Source organism: Typopeltis vanoorti, chromosome 2, assembly GCF_054136105.1.
Source record: "Typopeltis vanoorti isolate ZY-2024b chromosome 2, IOZ_Tvanoo_1.0, whole genome shotgun sequence".
Lineage (NCBI taxonomy): Eukaryota > Metazoa > Arthropoda > Arachnida > Uropygi > Thelyphonidae > Typopeltis > Typopeltis vanoorti.
The window spans coordinates 89,479,515-89,494,044 of NC_143550.1; the positions used below are offsets into that span (position 1 = coordinate 89,479,515).

At 36.9% G+C, this 14,530-nt stretch overlaps 1 protein-coding gene across 7 annotated transcripts in view; it reads left to right on the forward strand.

The window, feature by feature from the left end:
• Positions 1–12,099: 12,099 nt before the first annotated feature.
• The window catches only part of HDAC11 (Histone deacetylase 11), a 318,225-nt gene continuing 315,794 nt past the window's right edge, over positions 12,100–14,530 (forward strand). Inside the window, exon 1 of one of the 7 annotated variants that reach the window (XM_090406559.1) lies at positions 12,100–12,157. The gene's annotated coding sequence lies outside the window, so the exon portion shown is untranslated. The other 6 variants (XM_090406582.1, XM_090406593.1, XM_090406604.1 and 3 more) reach the window with 6 other exon arrangements.

Below are 14,530 nucleotides of genomic sequence, written 5' to 3' on the forward strand. Positions count from 1 at the left end.
AATGATATTAATAAAAAACACTTCAAAAGTTTTCGATCCTAATTCGAATTCTGATCACTCACCTATCTCTTGTCAGGTGTCGTCTCCTTCTAGGAGGTTGAATATCATGAACTTACCATGTACGGTTTTCTGCTTCTCTCTCTCTCTCTCTCTCTCTCTCTCTTGCATTCTTCGTAAGACAAAAAGGTCTAGTCTTTTCCATCCAATTTGTTCTTTGTCTTCTTCTGCTTCTTTTTCTTGTATTATTCCTTCTAAAAGTTTTTTTTTTTGTAGGGATTCATGCCTTAGTTATGTGACCGTGGTAGGTGATTTTCCTTTTCTTAATAATTTTCAACAGAATACTGTCCTCGAATCATCTCTAATATCTGTACATTAGTGTTTTGGCAGTCCATGGGACTCTAAGGATTCTTCTGAGAATCCACATTTCAAAGGCTTTCAATTTATTTTCACATGTTGATAATGTTCAGGTTTCTGTTCCATTATAGCAGTGTTGACCATACATAGCATTTGGACAGTCTAATTCTAGTTTTTGTGAGAATTTCCTTTGAGGTCAGAATGTTTTTCATCCTAAAGAAGGTTGACTTAGCAATTTCTATCCTTTTTAATATTTCATTAGCACACTTTCAATTCTCTGTAATTAGTTGACCCAAATATATATGTCTCTCTACTTGATCCAAAGTATTTCCTCTGATTTAAATATTTAAGTTGGGTATTTACCCCTTTTTTTCTTGTTCATGGTTTTGTTTTTTTTTTAAGGTGAAATTAAGTCGATTTTTCACTTATTTCAGTCATTTCTAGCGGGTTTTGAGATATTTTTTGTTTTCAGCCAGAAGTAACATATCGTCTGCATATCTTAAGTTGTTTATATTTCTGCCTCCTATGTTGACTACTTTAAATTCTGCTAATTCTTGGAAGAGGTTAAAAAATATAGGAGAAAGAACACAGCCTTTTCTGACACCTTTCCTTACTAGAAATACCTTCAGAGTTTCTTCAGCAATTTTTATTGAGGCAATTTGCTCCCAATATAGATTAATCAGTAATCTGGTATCTTTGCCCTGTATTTCTAATGTTTTTGATGCATTCTATCAGATGTTCAGGTTCTACATTGTCAAACACCTATGTGTAGTCAATAAAATATAAATTATGTTTAAACTATAACTTAAAACAGAAAAGAAAAGTAAACGAAATCGTAGTTCTAGTAGGTACCAATGACTTAACATAAGTTCAGTATGAGAGAGGACGTGAAAGGGTTATTGGAAGAAGCGAGAGTGAAGAGTTAGAAATTGTAAATTGTCAGTATTTTACCTCGCTATGATAAAAATTAATTAAGAAGAAGGGCTATGATGGCAAACTATTCGATGAATAGGCTGTGTAGAAGGAATGGATGCGAGTTTTTGAATATGTTAAGTGAGTTTGAGGGAAGATTGGATTTGTATAAGAAGGATGGCCTACACCTGAATGCATTTGGTATCAGGAGTCTAGAAAAACTAATAACTGGTATGAGACCTAACACAGAGTCGGGAAAACTAAATTATAAAGGGAGGAATGGTGTGAATGTGAGTGTAAGAGCGACAATGTTAGGTGACTGTGTTAATAAAGGGAATGGGCTTTGTCAAGGAAATGTTGACGAGGAGAGAACGATTTCAGCTTTGTGTTCTTCCAGTTTGGACCGATCAAGAGGGTGCAAAGACGACTACTGGTAGATTATTATGTCTGTACATGAATGATTGGAGCATCAGAAACAAAATGATAGGATTTGTTGCCTTAATCAATATTTTGCGACCTCGGATTGTAGGTATTAGCGAGACCTGGCTATCAGAAGCAGACCTACTAACTGGTATCAAGTGTCAAGGGTACAGTATTTTTAGGAAGGATAGAGAGGATGGGAGAGAAGGGGGGACATGCTGCTAATGATATCGGATAGCTTAAATCCAGTTAGAGTTGAGACCTATGATTGCAGTACTACTACTACTACCAATATTACACGTGGCAGTGAGTTTGAAGCCGTCTGGTGTGAAGTGGAATCTAACAATATCAGTTACATAGTGGGGTGTTGTTACAGACCTGGTGGATCAGTTGCTAGTGATGAAGAAAGGCATCACCAAATAGAAAAGATGAGCGCTAAAAGAGTAATTATAATGGGAGACTAATTATCCAAATATTGATTTGGTAGCAGTAGAATCTCGTGAGAAGAAAGAATGAAAATGCATTTATTGAGCTCTTGCAGGACAACTTCCTCAAGCAGAAGGAACTCGAGGGCAAAGAGTGTTAGATTTAATTATAGTGTCAGAGGGCGTTTTAGTTGAAGACTTAGCTATTCTGCTTCCAGTTGGTGACAGTGATCATGCAGCAATCACATGGGAAATGACTATATATATGAATGTTCCATTCAGAAAAGGTTACATGCTGAACTAAAAAGAAGGAAATTATGACCAGCTGAGGAATATACTGAGTTGAGTGGAATGGGATCCGTTGCTGGATGGAAAGAATATCGACAGTGCATGGGAATCATTTAAACAATACTTAAATGTTGCGATATCAGAATGTGTCTCTAGAGTTGGAAGAATAAACAGAGTAGGATTCAAATGAATGAGCAATCTTTTTAAGCAAGAAATATTCGTAAAAAAGGACGATGTGGAAAGAATACCGTGCGCATAAGGATGAAGTCCATTATGTACGTTATAAGCAGCAGGCTAGAATAATCACAACTGTTGTACGGAAAGCAAATCCTTGAGTATGAAAAGAAACTGGCTCTGCGTGCTAAAGCAACCCACAAGAATTCTATCGATATGCTGAAAGTAAAAGAAACAATGAATATGGAAGAATAACTCTTCTAAATCCTGATGGGGTGAGGGTTACAGATGCAGAAGAGGTTGTTCAGTTAATGACCCCTATTTGTTAAAAGCTCTCTCGACTTGGTGTACGCAACATTGAGCTCACTATTACTTCTTCAGCAGATGAAGAAACGCAATGCTAGGGTTTTTGGACAAGGTATTAGAGCTCTTGTGCAAAGTGAATAAGAATTCAGCAATAGGGACTGATTGAATATCAGGAGCTGTGCTAAAAGAGTGTTCAGTTGAACTGACCATTCCTTTGACCAGGCTGTTTAATATGCGTCTCAGAACAGGGAAGTTTCTGCTTCCCTGTTCTGAGACGCTGAACAGGGAAGTTTCTGAACTAGACAAGGGGGGAATGGATACACCATGATACTTTTGGATTGTACTAAGGCTTTTGACAGAATACAGCATAGTAGACTGTTACATAAATTGGAGAAAATGGTTTTGGGTTATAGAATATTACCATGGATAAGAGAACGGCTCACTGACAGATATCAAAAAGTGGTATCCGGGGGATTTGAGTCTGCAAGATTTAAGATAACAAGTGGTGTACCACAAGGATCAGTACTTGGTCCACTGATAGGTAGGGTAATCAGGAATGCTGATGATATGTAGTACTTGCAGAATGATTCGAATAGGCTGGAATTGTGGACATGGGAAAATGGGTGTCAGTTCAATGTCAGGAAATGTAAAGTCATTCACTTCGGCGTGATTAGATATCCAATGTCGTATTGTATTGTTGGGATTAGGTTAGAAGAAACTAATGAGGCTAGGGTTCTTGGAGTGTTAATAGATAGTAAGTTGAAGTTCAGGGGCCATGTGGTAAAGATTGTCAATACAACTCAAAAGATGATTGCAATGCTGAAACGAACGTTCACATGTAAAGATAAGGATGTTATTTTGCCTCTTTAGAAGGTCTTGATAAGACTTCACTTGGACTATTGTGCACAGGTTTGGTTTCCGTTGTGATTCTGATATATTGGAGAGAGTGTTAAAATGATATCAGGATTGTGGAATACTGATTATGAAGACAGATTGAGAATTTGTAAACTGCAAAGAGGAGAACGAGGGGTTATATGATTAATACTAAACTTCTGAAAGGTTCATACAGGATTTCAATTGATGAAATATTTCAATTTATGGAGGGTGAGGAAAGGACTACAGGGCATCCTTAGAAGCTGAGAAGGAAGTGAGGGCTAGATTTTTCTCTCATAGGGTGGGCATGATTGGAATGGATTGCCATTGGATGTTGTGAGTGCAAGCAGTGTGAATGAATTCAAGAATAAGTATGCTAGCTGGTGTGTGTTGCATGTGGCCTCCCTCGATGAGTCTCTGACTCCACTAAGGTCTGTCTTAATAATAATGATGATAATAATAATAACAATAAATAGACTTCTTTCTGCTTCTCCATATATGTCTATAAAAGTTGAAGAGTCGTCTCCAGTTCCTTTTTTCCTGAAAACCAGTTTGTGTCTAATTAATTTCTAATTTCATTTTATATTTATTTCTTTGTAGGATGAATACAGCATATCGTTTGCTATCTCACTGATCTAACTGATTGTTCTGCACGCTTCACATTTGACTGTCTTAGATGTCTTAGTATTGATAGGATTGTTGAGTGCTTTAAGATCTTTTGGCATGTAACTACTTTCGTACATTTTCAATCTTTTGGTCTTACTATTTAAAGCCTTTAGGTATTTTGCCATAATTCCATCCGTTCCTGGAGCGATTCCTGGTTTCAGTTTCCTAATGGCATTTGTTACGTCCCAGGTAACGATAGTAGGCCCGTCCAATTTTTTTCACGACAGCGTATTTATTCTATCATGGTTGTCAAGTTCCTTTGAATACTCTAACCATCTATCCCTTATTTTGTATTCCTTTAGAATGTTTTTTTCATGTTCTTTGGTCTTGTAGCTTTTGTCTAAAAGCTCAGTCTTCTTGCACTTGTTGTTGTTGCGCCATAGTTCTTTTGCAATTCTGTATTCTTTCCTATCTCCTTGTTTAAGTATTTGTATTCAGGACGATTTTTGTGTTTCTTGCTTTCCTCCATTATTTTCAATATTTGTAATTTCCAAGGTTTATTCACCTTCTTCTCAAATTTTGGAACTGTTTGTTTTACTGCTTTTTTTATGCCCTCTTTAAATTTCTGCCACCTATCCTCAATCTCATCTTTAGGGTAAAAATGATTGTTGGAATTAGGAACGTTAACAGAAGTGAATTGTGATAGTTTCCCTAAAAATTATCTTGTATATCTTGATTTTTAAGGGAAACAAGATCATATTTTGCTATGTGTAGAAGTTTAATTGTTTTCTTTAACATTATTACTGTTTTAATGACCACAGGGTGGTGGTCTGATCCAATATCACCCCCGAGTATGTTTTAGCTTGTAAAGTTACCTAACTTCACAGCTTCATGTAAGGTCTTTACATTCTAAGTTGCAAGCCTTAAGAGAAGACCATTGGTTTTCAGACATGAAAGATCAGGATATACCCTCCCTGGAGGGTTTAAGGTATCTTCTTCCTATGTTATTTTCATAGTATCTGTCTTACATTCCTCATTTTCTTTCTCTTCTTACCTGTAATGATTCTAAGAGACGAAGGTTGCAGAAGGTCCAACCTTGTCTCTATTGCGTAAATCCGACATGGTTTTCTGTTTCATGGTTTACTATGGATGGTTACGTGGTGAGGTTCCTGTCAATTCCACGGTGACTGGCCACATCTCTGTTTCGTCTCGGAGTGTGCCCGGACTATGTCACATAGTTTGCTGTGATGTCTTCGTTACCATTGTCAAATATAATTTTGGTCATCTGTTAAATCTGCCGTTCCAGTTTTCAAGTGCAACAAGGAGGAGACGTTCCCATTCACAACAGCATAAATGCTGATAACCTCACTTAGTTTTGCATTCCATTCGAAGTACGGTCGCGGGGTGTGGCCGATGTTGCACTCTATCCGCTTCTTGGAACCACAGGAGAGTTGCATGAGCAGTGTGGATCAGTTCCACTTAGTTACCATATGACTGCTGAGCTGGTAGAGGTGCTACTCCTACTACTCATACCTTACACCCATAACTCACCTAAGTAAGTAACTGTCCCTGAGTTAACTTAAAACTGAAACTGTCCCTGAGGATATATAAAACATCATAAAATACAAAAGAAGTAGAAGTAAAAATAAATTAAACTAAAAATAAAATAAAATAAAAACAAAACTTCAAATATTATTTAGTCTAATTGCCGTTTCAATTTATCACCTATTTAATAAAGGTTTCACGTTATATTAAAATGGAAGATATTATGGATCCAGCAATATTTATAGCCAAATATAAAAATGAACTTCAGAAAAATTTTACCAGAGGTTATAAGAATATAAATGCCGCCATCGGAGTTGTCTTGATTTGCTCTACTTAAAAGACACAAGCGCTGCCCAGGAGCCTGAGTGTTTGCCTTTTACGAGATTTCCGAAAAGTAAGGTCGCTCCTTTTTTTTTTTTTTTCCCTCGAGGTTGTTTAATAATAGGAAGTTGAAATTATACACCAAGAAATAAGCGGACAAACACTACTTTTCCACAAATTCTCCAAATTTATTGATGCACTTGTCCCAACGATAGATCAGTTTATCAATACCAATACTGAAGAAATCCTTATTAATACTGTTCAGACATATTAAAAGTATCCAACATTTCACCGCCTAATGAACTTTCTTATTCTTAGTGAAATGCATTCCGGGAATGTGTTTCTTGAGGAGGCCAAACAAATGGGAGTCTGAAGTAGCTAAGTCTGGGCTGTAGAAGTGTGTCTGGGGGGGGAGATGTAGCAGAGCTTCTCAACAATTACAGCGTAACCATTCACGAGTGTGCAGCGCAGTGTGTATAGAGTACCGTTGTCGTGCATTAAAATGACGACGCTTGTCAGGCGTCATGGCAGTTTGCGTCGAATATTATTATAAGTGCTTGTGGTGTAGTGGTTATCACATCTGCTTTACACGCGGAAGGTCCAAGGTTCGATCTCCATTATTTCACCATGCCTTCACAAACAATATCACACAACTCAAAAAACACGATCTACCAACGATCAACAGAAAAATACCGGCACAAAGTCAACAACAAACTATTTATTTTCAACCTGTAACAAAATAGGAACTGAAAAAGCACTTTTACAGCTGAAACCAAAGACCACTCCAGGAATAGACAAAATAAGACTCACAGACCTTTTAACACACTTTAAAAAATAAATCCAATACTTTTGAGACTCGAAAACATAATATTCGACACTGGCATTATTCCACAACAACTAAAAACTGCAATAATTACGCCAATTTACAAACATGGTAAAAGAAACGATACTCAGAACTACAGACCAATAGCTCCCCTACCAGTCATTTCAAAAATTCTAGAAAAAATAACAGACACTAGACTACAGAAGTATTTACAGAAGTACAACATCATCTCACAAAACCAACACGGCTTGCAGAAAACAAAATGCACCATCACTTTATTAGAAGACATCGCCGACACAATAAACAAAGCCCTCGACAAAAACAAGTATGCCGTCCTTATACTGCTTGACTTAACCAAAGCATTTGATACACTTGAACATGATGTACTACTCACCAAACTATACTCAATAGGTATAAGAGCAACTCTATATACATGATTCAGGAACGACCTCTCAAACAGAACACAAGTAACAAAAATAGGTACATATCACAGCCGGGGTATACAAATAAAACACGGTGTTCCTCAAGGTGCCATATTATTACCAACTCTATTCAACATATACATTAACGATGTTCATAATATGGCGATAAGAAGTCAAATATTTCAGTACGCAGATGACACCGCACTACTAGCAATCCACACAGACATCAACACGGCTCTCTCCAAAGCACAACAAGATCTAAATGAAATCACAACATACTTATACCAAAACGCAATTCTAATCAACGGGACCAAAACACAGATGTTGATAATACACAACCCAAGAATCATGCGTCCCACACAACTATCGATACACTGTCACACATACCGCTGCATTAACAACAAAAAAACCTGCGAATGTCCCGAAATCAAACCTGTAACACACGCAAAATACATTGGTTTCTACATAGATTGGCACCTTAAATGGACAAAACATATAGAATACCTACATATCAAACTCCGGATCATCGCAGCAAAACTCCTCCTAGTAAAAGACATTATTCCGTCTATCATAAAAAAAAATTAACCTCCTATATTATCGTATCTGCGAATACCTACTCAGATACGGTATAACAGTCTCTGCAAACACATCAAACAGTCACCTAACATAATTAGGAACCATTACATACGAAAATTGTGTCAATAGTGATTTGGACACCTTACACGCAACAACCAATATCTGACCAGCACAGGGCGACAAACGGAATCCTGAGCATTATTATTATCATTAATGATAATAATTAGATGGCAGACATGCACCTCCTTTACCATATTATGCGATTATGTATCCAACTACTATTGAACTGTTCAGTTATGCTTAATAAAGTTTTTTACACTACTTACTGCCTTGTGTTATTTCTGTATCTTTGTGTTCCTGTTACTACCTTCCGATGGCGTTTCTGGTCATGCTTTCTTATGTGAATATGGTTGATTTTGATGTTCTCTACCTCACTCAAAGTTTGAACGTGGAATTTTGAACACCCTGTATAGCAAAGTGAGCACCACCGATTCGTTGAATTATCTCTTTTGCTTCTGACAGTACACTACCATGTGCAATCCATAAAGTTATTCTTCTTTTACATTCATTCTTTCCTCTGCTTGCAACATTACTGTAAAATTCTTTTCGATTGCCTTTAGCTTTTATGGGCAATTTCTTTTCATATTTTGATATAACTTTCTGCACAATAATCATACTTTTCTGGCATAAGATTTATATATTTCATAGCTTCTCTCATTCTTATTATTGCAATATTCTTTCCACATCATTAATGAGGTTAAATGTCAATTTCTATCCCGACCTATTTATTTTAGCCTGTGCGGATGCTCAGTGGAAGCAGTGTTTGCACCCCGCAGCGCTAAACCACCTGAAGATAGATTAAGTTCAAGTCTAGTAGCCGACTAGAGTAACTTCTTCTGAGTCCTTTTTCGACGAGTTCCCAAGATGGTTGATCTCTGGCACAGGCAAGCGGCTTTTTCATCCCATAAACTCAATAAATCAGTGATAGCATTGGGCCAGCTATCTTTGATGCTACTAGTGGAGATTGAACAGCTCACTCAGTCTCCAAAAGTTAGATAGGGCTAAAATGGCCTCTCCTGCTCTCTATACGGGAATAAAAGATTAGTTGTTTTCCTATTTATTTTTCCTCTTTGTTTTTCCTATTTTTTTCCCTATTTATTCTTCGAAAATAGGAATACATTCAGATACTACCTCAAATCAAGCACTTTTCAGATTCCCATGCATTGCTGATATTTCTCCTATGTTTTTACTTTCAGTAACTGATACCATGGGACCGAAAGACGGTATTCTCCAGAGTTGATCATAGTTTTCAGCTTTGTAGTTCAGCATGTAAACTGTTCTAATGGGAACATCTGTATAATTAAATACTTTTCAAGAAAGCCCAGCATAATCACTCTCACCAACTGGTGGTGATGTAGTCCTATTCTTAACGGAGACCTTGCCCCCCATCCCCTCATTCTAACGTTATGAACAAATCTAACACTGTTGGGGCCCTCGAGTTTTCTTCCTTTTACATGTTGCTTGAGAAAGTTGTCTCTGGCAAAAATGAATAAATTACTTTTCATTCTTATGATGAGATTTCTCTTCTACCCAATCAATCTGTGGATAATTAAAGTCACCACTAATAATTACTCGTTTAGTACCCATAAGGCTAAATTGGCTACTTTTCTTTGCCCCTTCAAATGAGCAACCAGGTCTGTAGCAACACCACACCAAAATTTCATTATGTTAGCTTCTGCTTCACCCAGATAGCTTCAAATTCACCGCTACATGGGGCTATCATTGTTTTCTTGGATTTCTACCCAAACCAGACTTAAGTCATCTGATGACATTAGTAGGACCCCCTCTATCTTTTCTGTTATTCTTAAAAATAGTGTATCCATTACACTCAATCCCAGTTTCCATATCCGATAATCAGGTTTTACTGATACCAACAATTATAGTTCACACTGTATTCAATAAAGCAACGAACTCAACCCATTTGTTTCTGATGCTCCTGGCATTTGTGTACAGACAACAAATTACTACCCTTATTCTTATAATTAGATATGCAATGTATTTGGCCTTGTTAGAACTTTCTGCACAAGACTGTAGGATTTCGGATGGACTAGAAAGTGTACAAGATTGGTGAAGACATAATAGAAAAGCAATTCTGAGCTATGCAATCTGCATTCGAGGTGGCCGGTGAAACATCCGAACAATAATGTACAAGAAGCAGTGACGGATAAGAGGAAGACAAAGCAGAAGTGGGACAAGTCGAGAGAGAGAGAGAGAGAGAGAGAGAGAGAGTAGTCAAGAGAGTTGTTGTGCAGGTGAAAGCCATTGCGTATGATCTTTATGATCAATTAGGAACAAAGGAAGGACAGAGATAAACTTATTATTGATTGGCAAAATGTAGACATAAGGCATCGAAAGCCATCTTACATGTGAGGCAGAACAAAGACTCTGGAGGAAGAGTATTAAAGAGGTATGTGGATGATGTGGATGTAAGAAACAGATGGAGAATATACTTTGAAGGACTTTTGAATGAGGTAAATGCAAGGACTCACAGAGAACATGGGCAGTCTTATGAGGGGTGGTGCAGAATATCAGTAGTGTTGAAGTGAAGGAGGTCATGAAGACTGAAAAATCGGTGGGCCCTGACAGGATCCCAGTGGAGGCATGGAAGGCACTAGGAAGAAGAGGGAATTAACGTGCTGTTGGATCTATTCATAAAAGTTTGCCAACAGGAAAATATACCTGGGGAGTGGAGGGAAAGTATTCTTGTCCCCATGTACAAGGGGTAAACGGGATGCACAAGATAGTAAGAATTACAGAGGAATAAAGTTGATGTCCCACACAGTGAAAATCCTGGAAAGTATTCTTGATGGAAAATTATTCAAGAGAAACAACGGAAGTTACATCTGGTATTTCTTGATCCGGAGAAAGCATCGGGTTGATGCAGGAGATGTACAGAAATGTGAAGACAAGAGTTTGCACCTGCCTGGGAGAGACAGAAAGTTTTCAAGTGACAGTTGGCTTGCATCAAGGGTCAGCATTAAATCCGTTCCTGCTTAATATTGTAATGGAGGCTGTGACGAAGGATGTGAGAGAAAATGTGCCTTGGACGATGTTGTAAGCTAATGACATAGTGCTATGTGCAGAATCAAGGAAAGAAGTACCAGCTAAATTGGAAAGGGGGAGGCAAGTACTGGAAGAGAGAGAGGTATGAGACTGAGTAGAAGTGAGAGAGAGTATATGTGTAGCAAAGTGGATTGTAGCCAGGAGACAGATCTGGAGCAGGTAGGAAATGTCATGAGGAAGGTTAGGGACTTTAGGTACTTAGGGTTCAACAGTGAAACAGGATGGAGAGGCTGAGAAAGAAGTGGGATGCAGGATACTAGCTGGATGGAGGAACTGGATAGAGAAGGCTGGAGTGCTATGCGATAAGAGGGTGTCGACCAATCTAAAAGGCAAAATCACACAGGACAGCAGATGGTTTGGTTATGTGATGTGGAGAGGGGGGAACGAGTATGTGGGAAGAAAGGTCATACAGATGGATGTGCAAGGGGAGGAGGAAGCACGGGTGGCCAAAGAAGAGATTGAGGGAGCTAGTAGAGGAGGAATTGAGGATGAAGAACTTGGATCTGATTACATCGCAAGACAGGAGGATGTGGAGGAGACTCACTAAAAAACAACAACTCCCTACTTAAGTGGGACAAGCTGCAGAAGAAGAAGAAGAACTTGCTCTTTTCCCTCCCAGTCATATCAAAAGCTCCAAACGCCAGCATATTTTCCCACTCCTTGATAGACACGTAGCCATGTTCGAAGCCATTCATATCTTTATCACATCTGCACACCATAGCTCAACTTTTACACACATTTCCCCCATTCTTTCTTCCTTGATGATCTAGTTTCCCTAATCCTCTGAATTAGGGAAATTCAGAGAATCAGGGAAATAAGTAATTTTTCCCGGCTCCTGTTGCCAAATGAATTCAAGTGCAAAGCAACTATCTTATACATGTCATTTCTGTCATGAAACACACTCACAGATATCTAGAACCTCGCATCCATTTCTTCTACACAGGCGGCGTATGGAATCATTTGCTAGCATTGCCTTCCTTCTTAAGTCGGTACTGTCGCTACTTAAATTAATAGTTTCTACCAGAAGTATAATCTCGTTTATTTTTCTTTTCTATTTTTCAATTATGATTGTCATATCTTTAACCCCCCCCCCCTCCAACCGGGTAACTAGTAGAAACAACAACAACAACAACAATAATTATTATTATCATTCATCTGAATTATGGTAAAACATAAAAGAAAACAAGTACAGTACAATTGATATAAGTAACTGCAACTACTTTGTATAGATTTTCTGATATTTATACATTAAAAAAAATCAGCGGACGTATTTTACTTCCTTATACCCTTATATATTTTATTCCTTACTATAAAAGTATGCTAGTTAAATTATAACTAAGTCTTCGGAATCTTCAGAATTCGAAAATAACAACAGTTCAGGAATATTGCTTGTTAACAAAATGGAGCAGAGATTGTGGATGCAAAATGTTGTCTAATCGGAAAGTTAATATGTACACACTATTCACCGTTGAACCAAACAAAAAAGCCTACTTAAAGTTAACTTGTGAAAATATAATTAAAGTTCGCAAAATTAGTTATTCTTAAGAACTTGCATCGCATAAACGTGCATATATAGCTACTAGATGCAACTGTTGTGATCAGGTTATTTAATACTTTCCAAGTACTATATTAATTTTAGGAATTGATAGGTGTAGTTTACGACAGTTTTGCAATCATCAATTCTTATCTCTAAACCTCCAGTTTATTAATTATTGAAAGTGAATCCTGTATGGCTTTACTGTGAGGAAAATTGTACTTCCTATTATCAGGTCTTATATGAAAATTTTAATGGTGTGTTGAGAAAAAAATAACACTGGGAAATCCGGATTAATTTGGAGGAAAAATTATTGATTGGAAGTTAGTAATGGTGTAACTTTTTCATGTAGTACTATCATAATCATCCTGTACACCCCCTTGAGGATACATATCAGGATTTTGATAATGATAAATAAATAAAATATTACCAAACAAATTAAACAAAACATTTTCGTTTACTTGAAAATAAAAACAGTTATTTTTTAGCAGTTACTAAAAATAAAACTAAGAATTGTTTCAATTAAGAAAGAAAAAAACCGGAAATATAGGGCCATTTGATTATTTGTTCACTTATCCACCTTATCTTGGTCTCAATTCTCATTTAGTTTTGATTTCACTAACATAAAAATCTGATCTATAAAATTTACAATGTGCATTCTTTTTTCCCCCTTTTTTTCTGTAACCTCTTCTCTTCTATATTTTCAAGAAAAGGTTTTTTTATAATTAGTAAAAATCAGCTAAAAGCAAGTACTGAATTGAGTTTTATTGAAGTGGTTGAGAATATCTGTTATCTATTTATTATTATTATTTATTGTTCTATTAGTGTAATTTACTTCACATTTTGTAATAACATTTATTTAAAATTTTTAATATGCATCATAATTAAAAAAATATATACAGATAAAAATCTGGTGTGTAATTGAACAACAACAAAAACATTCAGGGATGAACTAGTGATAGTTGCATCACCCACAACATCAGCCTTCTGAAATCTTGCATCTACTTGAATGCAGATCTTTATACATACAGAAGTGCTTGTTGCTTTGTTTTTTGAAACTCTGGTATATTGAAATTAATCAAATTTTGTGGGGATTTTTAGTGCAGTTCTTTTAATTTGTACAGATATTGAAATCACATTATTTTTATATAAATGACAGGAGAATTGGATAACGAAAATAGCTAAATCATTATACTTCTGGACTTTGCAAAGTCCAGCAGTAAGAAATCCAAGTGATCCAAATGATCACTTGGGTTTCTTAGGGATTAAGAAGTTGTGGAGAGGATTCAAAGATGAGTGATCAAGCTGGTGACACATCTTCAGAATGCTCCTTGTGAGGATAGATTGAAGGCACATGTGTTGCAGAGTTTAGTTGGCAAGTGGAATGATAGAAACTTATAAGTTACTGTTTACACAAAGGAAATTTTTCAGTACCATGATGAGTAGGGAGAGAACAAGGGGTTATCCCTGGAAGTTGTGTAAGAGTGTGGTTAGTAAGAATGTGAAGACCTAGGTTTTTTTGCATGGGGAGTGGTGAATGAATGCAGAATGTCAGTAGTAGTTGCGAGTGCCTTGAAAGTGAATGAAGTTAAGGAGAGATGTGACAGGTATTGTAAATAATGGTTAGTGTGAGTCTCCTGTGATGAGTCTTCCAACTCCATGGAGACACCCATATAATAATAATAATATATAGAATAGAATTATTGGTTAATTCACTGACTGACTTAGAAGAATGTAATATGTTACTGTTATGTTTGATCTAGTGAAGTATCAAGTGCTTGGCATGTAGAACAGCTCTCCTATTGTCATATCAAATGGTGGAAGAGTG